The sequence below is a fragment of the Myotis daubentonii genome, chromosome 3 (assembly GCF_963259705.1).
Source record: "Myotis daubentonii chromosome 3, mMyoDau2.1, whole genome shotgun sequence".
Taxonomy (NCBI): domain Eukaryota; kingdom Metazoa; phylum Chordata; class Mammalia; order Chiroptera; family Vespertilionidae; genus Myotis; species Myotis daubentonii.
The window spans coordinates 70,719,130-70,729,477 of record NC_081842.1 but is presented as its reverse complement, the minus strand read 5'-3'; the positions used below and the strand labels follow the sequence as shown (position 1 = coordinate 70,729,477).

The following is a 10,348-nucleotide window of genomic DNA, read 5'->3' as shown; positions in this document are numbered from 1 at the left end:
ATGCAGAGTGTTTCCCAGGCAATCCCTGTGATGACTGAGAACCCAATAAGATGTTTCTATGTGGACAGATGGCATCACACACTAGATGTCTCAGCCCCATGTCTTGGTATTGTGTGAAGTCTCTATAAATTGGATGCTATTCCTAGGAAACTCAACATGCAGAGATCAAGTTGCTGTCACCATGGCTGAAGGAGGATTATACAACATATTAAATTGTTATAGAAAATGCAACAAAAGCATTATTTTTACACCTAATTTTTGAACTAATATTTATTCTTTTATACCGATTTATCAGGGCAAACTAAGAACACATGAAGTTCTGAATTCTGAATCCATAAATAAGAAGTGTCCTTTAAACAAACAGAATTAGCTTGCAATATTTTCCCCAACTGCATTTAGCAGCATTATATGCTTTCTTTTCTGTTTAAACATTTCTTAGTTAGAAAGCATCAGAACAAATTAGTAAGCTTAACTCTAGAAAAATATTACCAGGAAGGAATTTTTTAAAGTATTTCACACACATTACTTCAGTTAATCTTCAAAGAAGCCTTAGGTGGGAGGTACTATTATTATACTCACTTTTCAGATGGGGAAATTGAGGCACAGAGAGTTTAAATTCATTCTTTCAGCTTGCACATCTGGTAGGTGGTAGTTTCAGGATTTTGGAAGGCAGCTATGCTCACTACTAAACAAACAACCCCCAATCCAGGGTTTTGAATTTGATCCCTCTGTCTCCAGGGCATGGGGTCTTAATCATGAATGAGTGTGGATGCCACTGTGCTATGAGGCCCTGTTCTGCTCCTCCAGAATCAAGGCAGTACTTATCCTTTAGCTGCTGCTTGGGGCTGTGATTAAAATCAGGCATAGCTTAGTTAATACCATAATTGTGGTGTAGAGCAAACAAACAATCTCCTCTTGGTTCAAGTGAACACCTACATGATCTCAGATAATCCTCAGGACAACTCTAGGAAAGATATATTATAATCACTATTTTACAGAGGAGGACACTGAAGCTCATTGACAACCTGTTCAATTGGGAAGTCGCAGAGCTAGGGTTTGCTTTCTTTGTTAGGTTCCACTATCCCTCAAAAATATTCCAGTTTGGGTGCATTATGGATTAAGTAGGTCATTGTGGTTTAGATTGCAAATACGTGAAGCATTTATAATACTGTTTCTGGCTGGAGGGGGGAGAAGTATATTCTTACTTCTATATAGCTGATTTCAAAAATAAATTCTGATCCTGGCTGAGTGGCTCAGTTGGTTGGAGTATCATCACATACACCTCCCATGTACTGGAGGGTTGAGAGTTCGATTCTCTGTCAGGGCATCTGCCTTGGTTGTGGGTTCATACCCTGGTCAGAGATAATGGAGGGATATTTCTTTCTCACATTGATACTTCTCTCTTTAACTCTCTCCTTTCCTCTCTCTAAAATCAAGAGAGACATATCCTCAAGTGAGGATCTTCTTTAAAAACAAAAACTAAATCCAGGTTCACAGTGCATTTGTAACTTGAGAACTGCCTATTTTGATATAGTGGGGAAAAAAGCTTGACTAGTGAAAATACTTTTACTTCCAGATTTTTGAGGTTGTGACTATATTCTACACCACATGTAAAATGTTTATTGAGTCAACAATATCTGCAGCATCAGCAGATTAGGGGAAAGCACTAATATGAGGTGAATATGCACTTTTGTGATTTGCTTTTCTGGGCTATTTTATGCTTGGCAAATTCATTTTTTCAAAATATGGGTTGTGTTTCAAAGAGTGGAAATGAAAAAAAATGTTTGAAATTAAAACAGCAACAACTTTTATTTAGAGAACTTGAAAATTTTAAAAATTGAATTCTTTACATTTTACAGTGAAACAAAAAAAAATTATTTGTTATTAAGTAGGCTTGAGGGCAGCTGTCTTGAGAAGTCTGTTTTCATATAATTGCTGTAATATCCAAGGCCCTCACTACTTCTAGGAGCTGGCATTTCACCAAGGAACACATCATGCTGATATATCCAGGGTATATCACCATAGAGTTCTGTATTCCTTGCCATGTATTTTGATCTTTCTAGTTGATATGACTCACAATTTATAAGGGACCTTAGTTACCCTCTAGTCCAGTCCCTCATATATTACTAATTAAAGAGAATGAATTGAAGAAAAGTGACTCCCAAATAGAAATCTAGAACCTTTTGTATTTTTCAAACCTAGAGCTGACAGTGTACCTGAAATGTAACTTACTTTTTTTCATTCCACACTCTTCAGTAATGATCTTATTTACTACTAGAGGCCTGGTGCACAAAATTTGTGCACTGGGGGGGGGGCGTTGTCCCAGTCTGGGACCCCTTGGGGGATGTCTGACTGCCGGTTTAACTGGCAGTCGGACAATCCCCTCATAATCCGGGACTGCTGGCTCCCAACTGCTTGCCTGTCTGCCTGCCTGATTGTTCCTAACCACTTCTGCCTGCCAGCCTGATCACCCCTAACCACTCTCCTTCCAGCCTCATTGATGTCTAACTGCTCCCCCGCTGGCCCAATTGCCCCCAACTGCCCTCCCCTGCAGGCCTGGTCCCCCCCAACTGCCCTCCCCTGCCAGCCCAGTTACCCCTAACTGTCCTCCCCTACCGTCCCGGCCACCCCTAACTACCCTCCCTGCCAACCTGGTTGCCCCCAACTACCCTCCCCTGCTGACCTGGTCACCCCTAACTGCCCTCCCCTGCTGGCCTGATCAACCACAACTGCCCTCCCCTGCGAGCCATCTTGTGACGACATGGGGGTGGCCATCTTGTGTGAGGGTGTGATGGTCAATTTGCATATTACCTCTTTATTATATAGGATTTTTAATTCCAAAATAGAGCTTTATTTATTAAGAATTATTTAGTGTTTGCATAAAAATCACCAATTGTTCCTAATGAATTCTTTGGTGGTCCCTCTATTTACCCCAAAACTTTCAAAATACAGCTCTTGCTAGTGCCAGGAGGGACAGTTAAGGCAGCAAGGTGATTCCTTAGATCTAGGCATCGGGAGGGCTCGTGGTCTCCCTTCTGAAAGAACACACATGATAGATAGTTTCTTAGGTGGGGTAGGCTGTCCCTGAAGAAATATTTATGCAGAAGAATGAAAATTCAGTCATCTGTGGTCAGTTACTCATACCTGATAGCTTTAAAATAAAGTCCCCTTGGGCAAGGTCATCAAAGGCTTGCTGGCTGTTTTCAACTATAAAAAACTGTCTGGAAAAGGACAGTAGGAAAGTGTGGGGTCTATAGTGACAGTGCAGTGAGGCTGGGTTGTGCAACCACAGGAGCAGACAGCAGTCTGCTTTAAAAAAAACATCCTGTATAATTTCAAATCAAACTCCTGTGGTTCTTAGATGACTCAAAACATCACTGCACCAGACCCTCATTTTTAAAATGAGGTGTATGACAGGGCTCCCCCAGTGTTACACACCACATGGGGGGATGGGGACAGAAAACCCTAGGATTTGACTTATTAGCAACATTAACTGATTTTTATCACACTGAAATGAAGGCAATCGGTCTGTGCTGCCGTGAAATTAAAGGTTATTCAGAAATAGGGTGCTTATTTATTGCTCTGTTAGGATAGACCCCAAAAATGACTTTTTAGAAACTAGGGCTGTCTCCTGCAACCCCAGCCAGACTCTGTGCCTCTCTGGGGAACTCAGGCCAAGGTGGCCTCCAGCTCCCTTCACAGTGATTCTGGCTTGTCTGTTTCTGGGAGTGCCAGCCTCCGGGCACGCCTACATCATCTTGTAGATGATGTCAATGGTGGCCGTGTAGTTGACCATTAACAGGTGGACCTGCTCCAAGCACTCCTCCTCCATCACGTTCTGTCCCTTGGAGAGCACGGACTTGTAGGGCCCAGCATACAGCACTGCCTGGAAGACCTATAAGATCCAGCCGTGGTACTTCTTGAGCACCATTTTGTAGGCCTTGGTGGTGTTGAGGTGGATGAGGTTGGGGTGGCTAGTGTCCTGCTCCCCATTGCAGATGCTTTGCAGGAAGACCTGAATGAAGCAGAGGCCCCTTTTCAGCCACATCAGTGCCAGTGTGGCCCCCACTTTGAGCCACTCTGCTCCACACATTTCCTTCTCTGCCTCCAGGATGTTCTGCAGGGTCCGGAACTTGGCCGGATCCATGTTGTACACAGCTTTGATTTTTGTGATGTTACCACTTATGTCTGCCTTGATGGGCATAAACACTGGGGACCCAAGGCAATCGAAGAAGGGTGGCAGGTGGGACACCGCCTCCAGGAAGGGCCTGGTCTCCATCTGCTTGTCCTCAGGCAGAGGCTTCAGCAGGTGCTCGGTCAGCAGTACCATTTTTGGGTTGAGGCCATGGTGATGCCCCAGCCAGCACTGCGGGCATCCACGCCGCCCCCCTGGCCACTGCCATCCGTGCCTGGGCCATCACTGCCACTGGTGCCAGGGCTGTCACTGCTGCCTGCCACCAACTCTGGGGATGCCAACATTGCCACTCGCCCTTTCTTTATTTTTAAAAGACTGCACGCACACGCCTGGCCTCCAGCACCCCCCGGCCTGGGCTAGAGGCCACCAGGCAGTTTGAAGTCCAGCCACACCCCCATCCAAGCAGGGTCCCTTCATGGCGACTGGTCGGTCGTCTGGACGTGGTGGCCCTAGGCTATTATTAGTATAGATTTCAAGGATGGGACTCTACAGCACAAAGTATGTAGTTTCAATATTTAAAGTGAATTTTAATAATATGTTATTATAGTGTTACTGTAAATAATTTATACCATTTAGAAGAATATAAAGTAAAAATAAAAGTCCCTCCTTCAGTTAAGTTTACCTTCCCGATTTTATGTGCATATACAAATATCCTATCTAATAATAGACAAACATGGTAATTGACCGTACCTTTGCTATGCCTCCCATGGGCTAATCAGCGTGATATGCAAATTAACTGCCAACAAAGATGGCGGCTAATTTGCATACTGCAGGCAGGGCGGGACAGCGCCATCCCGCCTGCCCTGCTGCCATTTGAGCCTGCTATCTGCGACCTGGGGCGGCAGGTGTCCCGTGTACGACCTGACCCGGGGGGCGGGGGGGAGGCTGCAGTGATTGGCCGGGCTTCCCCCCCCCCGGGCGTCTCATGTGTGACCTGACCCAGGGCAGTGGGGCAGGACAGCATGGGCTTCTCTGTTACCCCAACTTCCTCATCACAGCTCCCTTGGGATCCTAAGCCTTTAGTCAGACATCCCCCAAGGGCTCCCTGGCTGCCAGAAGAATGTCTGACTGCAAGTTTAGGCCTGATCCCCCGGGGAGTGAGCCTAAGTCGATAGGTGGACATCCCCCAAGGGGTCCTGGACTGCAAATGGGCGCAGGCAGGGCTGAGGGACCCCCTGAGTGCACAAATTTTTGTGCACCTGGCCTCTAGTATGTCAATAAGTATAAATATGTATATATGTCTTAAAAAATGAAATCCTATGATAATAATACTTAACAACTTGCTTTTTATTGTTGAGAATATTACAGATGTCCTTCTTTCCTCTCCTATCCCCATCGCCCTCCTCCATCTGGTCCCCACTCTGTCCCATATCTTGGCTATTGTGAATGCTGCTGGAATAAACATGGTAGTATAGATAAACTCTGAGATATTGATTTTATTTCCTTTGGATAAATACACAGAAATGAAATTGATGGATAATAAAGTAGTTTTGTTTGTAATTTTTGAGGAATCTCCATACCGTTTTCCATAATGGATGTATCAATATATATTTTCACCACATTATACAAAGAAGGGTTTTCTTTTCTCCATATCTTTGCCAACATCTGTTATCTTTTGCCTTTTTGATAAAGTCACTTTTACATGTGTGAAATGATATCTCATTGTGGTTTTTTATTTGCATATCCCCAATGATTCATGATGTTGAACACCTTTTCATATACCTATAGACAATTTGTATTGTCTTCTTTGGAGAAATGTCTACTCAAGCCCTTTGCCCATTTTTTAAATTGGGTTATTTGTAGGTTTTTTTGCTATTAAGTATTATGGGTTCCTTTTATATTTTAGATAATATGGTTTGTGGGTATTAACTGCCATTCCATAGATTTTCTCTTCACTCTATTGTTTTATTTGCTGTGCAAAGATTTTTAGTTTAATGCACTCTCACTTGTCTATTTTTGCTTTTGTTGACTGTGCTTTTGGTGTCATATCCAAGAAATCATTTTCAAGACCAATGTAAAGGAGGTTTTCTTTGTGTTTTGTCCTAGGAGTTTTGTGGTTTTAAGTCTTACATTGAAGTCTTTAATCCATTATGGTTAGTTTTTGTGTGTGGGGTGAGATAACGGTCCAATTTCATTCCTCTGCATGTGTATATCTAATCATCCTTTCCTGTAAAGGACCAAATAGCAACTATTTTAGATTTTGTGGGTCACCCTATGTTTACCACAACTACTCAACTTTACTATTGGTGTAGAACAACAGTCATAGACAACATATAAGTGAATGAACTTGGTTATTTTACAATATAACTTATTGACATTAAGATTTGAATTTCATATAATTTTCAACTGTTATGTAATAGTACTTTTGCTTTGCTTATTTTCAACCATATAAAAGGGTGAAAACCATTTTTAGCTCTAGGGACATACAAAAATAGTATAGTTGTTTGCTGTCTCATGAACTAACATTTTTACCTTTGTTCTAAATGTGACCCTTTTTGATTCATAACTAAAAGACTGGGTTTTCATTAAGGTATCCCATCTCACAGGCTTTGAACTCTAATCTGTCTCTATGGTTGCAGTAATCTTTGCTCAGGTTTTAGCTTCCTACCTACTGGTGAAAGAAATGGACTTACAGGTCCAAGAAGCGCGGAGAACCCAAACAAAAGGAATCCAAAGAGGACCACACCAAGACACATCATCATTAAAATGCCAAGAGCAAAAGATAAAGAGAGAATCTTAAAAACAGCAAGAGAAAGAAACTCAGTTACCTACAAGGGAATACCCATACGACTGTCAGCTGATTTCTCAACAGAGATTTTGTAGGCCAGAAGGGAGTGGCAAGAAATATTCAAAGTGATGAATGCCAAGAACCTACAACCAAGATTACTTTATCCAGCAAAGCTATCATTCAGAATTGAAGGTCAGATAAAGAGCTTCACAGATAAGAAAAAGCTAAAGGAGTTCATCACCACCAAACCAGTATTATATGAAATGCTGAAAGGTATCCTTTAAGAAGAGGAAGAAGAAGAAAAAGGTAAAGATACAAATTATGAACAACAAATATATATCTATCAACAAGTGAATCTGAAAAATCAAGTGAATAATCTGATGAACAGAATGAACTGGTGATTATAATAGAATCAAGGGCATAGAAAGGGAATGGACTGGCTATTCTTGGGGTGGGGAGGGGGAAGGGGTGAGGGAGATGCGGGAAGAAACTGGAGAAAAATCGTGCACCTATAGATGAGGACAGTGGATGGGGAGTGAGTGAGGAGGATGGGGTGGGAACTGGGTGGAGGGGAGTTATGGAGGAAAAAGAGGAACAAATGTAATAATCTGAACAATAAAGATTTAATTAATAAAAACAACAACAATAATGTCTAGTATGAATGAATAAAAATCATACCTATTTTTTGTCAGATCAGCAAAATATATGTTTTTGTTGTGCTGCAGATTTTTAGTAGTTTATGTGTACCATGAGATGAAAAAGGTTGAAAATCACTGCTATAGAGTGGAAGAAAATATTTACAAATCATATTTTATTGATATCTGGAATCTATCAAGAACTCTTACAACTCAATAACAATAATAAAAACAAACAACTCAATAAATGGGTCCAGGAGTTTAACAGGCATTTATCCAAAGGAAATTTATAAATCATCAATAGACACATGAAAAGATGCTCAACATCACTAATCATTAGGGAAATACAAATCAAACCCACAGTGAGATCTCATTTATTTATTAAGATTGTTATTAATAAAAAATAGAAAATGCAAAATGCTAGCAAAGATGTGGAGAAATTGGAACCTTGTGTTTTGCTTTTGGGAATATAAAATTGTTCAGCCACTAGAAAAGGGTATGGTGATTCCTCAAAAACTTAAATTGATGAACCTGAAATGGATTAATCTGAAATTAATAGAATTACCATATGACCTAGCAATTCCACTTCTGGGTATATACACAAAAGAATTGGAAACTAGGGATCATACAGATACTTTACACCAGTGTTCATAGCAGCATTACTAACAATAGTCAGAGGGTGAAAACCCAAGTAGCTATCAAGAGATGAATGGATCAACAAAATGTGGAATATTTAATACATAATAATTATACATACTTATAATCCTATCTAATAAGAGAGAAACATGGTAATTAGCCATACGTCCGCTATCCTTCCCATTGGCTAATCAGGGCGATATGCAAATTAACTGCCAGCCAAGATGGTGGCCAGCAGCCAGGCAGCTTGAAATGAACATGAGGCTTGCTTGCTTCGGTGACGGAGGACTCCAACGTTCCCCGCCTGCCGCTGCCGGCCTCTGAGCTTGCAGTTTGAAATTGTTACAAATATAGAAGCTAAACAAATATAGAAGCTAGACAAAACCCCAGGCACCTGCTTTCAGCAGCGGAGGCCCAAGAGCTGGAGCCAAGCCTCAGAGCTAAAGCTGGCCCAGAATAAAAGAAAAAAGAAAAAAAGGAGTGGTTGGGAGCTTCAGTCACCCACCAGCCTGAAAACAGCCCTCAGCCCCTCACCCAGACTGGCCAGGCACCCCAGTGGGGTCCCCCACCCTGAAGAGTGTATGGCCAGCTGCAAACAGCCATCATCCCCTGATCCAGGCTGGCCAGGAACCCCAGTGGGGACCCCTACCCTGATCCAGGACACTCTTCAGGGCAAACCAGCGGGACCCCACCCGTGCACCAGGCCTCTATCCTATATAGTAAAAGGGTAATATGCCTCCCAGCACCAGGATCAGCGGAGCTGCGAGGCCTCCTGGCATCGGGATCAGCATGACAAGGGGCAGCGCCCAAACCCCCTGATCGCCCTGCGGCTCTGTGTGTGACAGGGGTCGGGGCCACAACCTCCCTATCTGCCCTGCTTTGTTCGTGACAGGGGAAGGTGCCCCAACCCCCTGATCAGCCCTGCTTTGTGCCTCATAGGGGGGAGCTCCCCAACCCCCTGATCGCCCTGTGGCTCTGTATGTGACAGGCTGCGGTGCCCCAACCCCCTGATCGGCCCTGCTCTGTGTGTGACAAGGTGCGGCACCCCAACCCCCCGCCCCCACGGGCCCTGCTCTGTGTGTGACAGGGTAGAGCCATAACCTCCCCATCGGCCCTGCCCTGAGTGTGACAGTGGCGGCGCCCCAACCCCCTGATCTGCCCTACTCTGTGAGTGACAGAGGGGAGCTCCTCAACCCCATGATCGGCCCTGCTCTGTGCATGACAGGGTATGGAGCCCCAACCCCCATGATGGGCCCTGCTCTGTGAGTGACAGGGGGCAGTGCCCCAACCCGCTGATTGGCCCTGCTGTGTGCACGACACGGGGTGGCGCCGCAACCTCCCAATCGACCCTGCCTTGAGTGTGACAGGGTGGCATCGCAACCTCCCAATCCGCCCTGCTCTGTGCATGGCAGGGGGCGGTGCCCCAATTTCCCAATCAGCCCTGCTCTGTGCCTGACCAGGGGCTGCACCTAGGGATTGGGCCTGCCCTCTGCCATCCGGGAGCAGGCCTAAGCCAACAGGTCGTTATCCCCCGAGGGGTCCCAGACTGCCAGGAGGCACAGGCCGGGCTGAGTGCACAAATTTTTGTGCACCGGGCCTCTATTATATAATAAGCAGGATATTATTCAGCCTTAAAAAGGAAGCAAATTCTGAGACATGTTACAATAAAGATGAACCCTGAAGCTACTATGCTAAGTAAAATAAACCACTGATAAAAAGATATTGTATATTTCCACTAAAATGAAATACCTAGAGTAGTCAAATTCATAAAAAAATATGAAAGCAGAATGGTGGCTGCTGGAAGGAGTGGATAATTAGTGTTTAATGGGTTTAAGTTTGAGAAAGTGAGGAGTTCTGAAGATGGATGGTGATCATGGTTGCACAGCAATGTGAATATACCTAATGTCACTGAACTGTACATGCGAAAATGGTTAAAATGGTGAATTTCATGTTAAATATATTTGACCATCATAAAAATGTTTTTTATAAAGATAAAAAGGAAGTGAAGATCTATTTGTAATTTTTGCTGGGATTGATTAAACTGAGAATTTTTAAAATACTATGTCTTACTAAGAATAAGAAGTATCCTGTTATTTATTTTATGCTTGTCAGTAGAATACTGAATGTTTCTTTGCATAGGTTCTGATCTTTCCT

At 43.3% G+C, this 10,348-nt stretch overlaps 1 pseudogene; it reads right to left on the bottom strand.

The window, feature by feature from the left end:
• Nucleotides 1-3,748: 3,748 nt before the first annotated feature.
• LOC132229618 (glycolipid transfer protein-like) lies at nt 3,749-4,330 on the bottom strand (annotated as a pseudogene).
• Between the last annotated feature and the right edge of the window lie 6,018 nt (nt 4,331-10,348).